The sequence below is a fragment of the Penaeus monodon genome, chromosome 28, assembly GCF_015228065.2.
Source record: "Penaeus monodon isolate SGIC_2016 chromosome 28, NSTDA_Pmon_1, whole genome shotgun sequence".
NCBI lineage: Eukaryota > Metazoa > Arthropoda > Malacostraca > Decapoda > Penaeidae > Penaeus > Penaeus monodon.
The window spans coordinates 7169171-7169459 of NC_051413.1; the positions used below are offsets into that span (position 1 = coordinate 7169171).

A 289-nucleotide genomic window follows, 5' to 3' on the forward strand; every position below is an offset into this window, starting at 1 on the left:
TCAAAGTTGACCCGAAGGGCGCGGGGTCGCCGTCGGGAGAGAAGCAAAGGCAGCTATAAAAGACAGGAGAGCCCGCCATCGACTACAGTCCTCTTTCCTCTGCCACTACAGCTGCATCGCCTCAGGTACGTCCCTTGACCTCCGGGCGGCGGGAGTGGGCGCGGCGGACGGCGGGGATTCGGCTCCGGGACGTCGGGCGCGGCGGGACCTGCATTCGGGGCGTCGAGGCCAGACATGGAGTGCGGGCTGTCTGTCATGCAGTCAGTCTGTATGCATAAAGAGTGTTCAA

At 63.3% G+C, this 289-nt stretch overlaps 1 protein-coding gene across 1 annotated transcript in view; it reads left to right on the forward strand.

Annotated features, from left to right (window-relative positions):
* Nucleotides 1-12: 12 nt before the first annotated feature.
* The window catches only part of LOC119591339 (U-scoloptoxin(01)-Cw1a-like), a gene marked incomplete in the record, with an annotated part of 23347 nt that continues 23070 nt past the window's right edge, over nucleotides 13-289 (forward strand). The window contains 1 exon segment of the mRNA XM_037940073.1: nucleotides 13-125.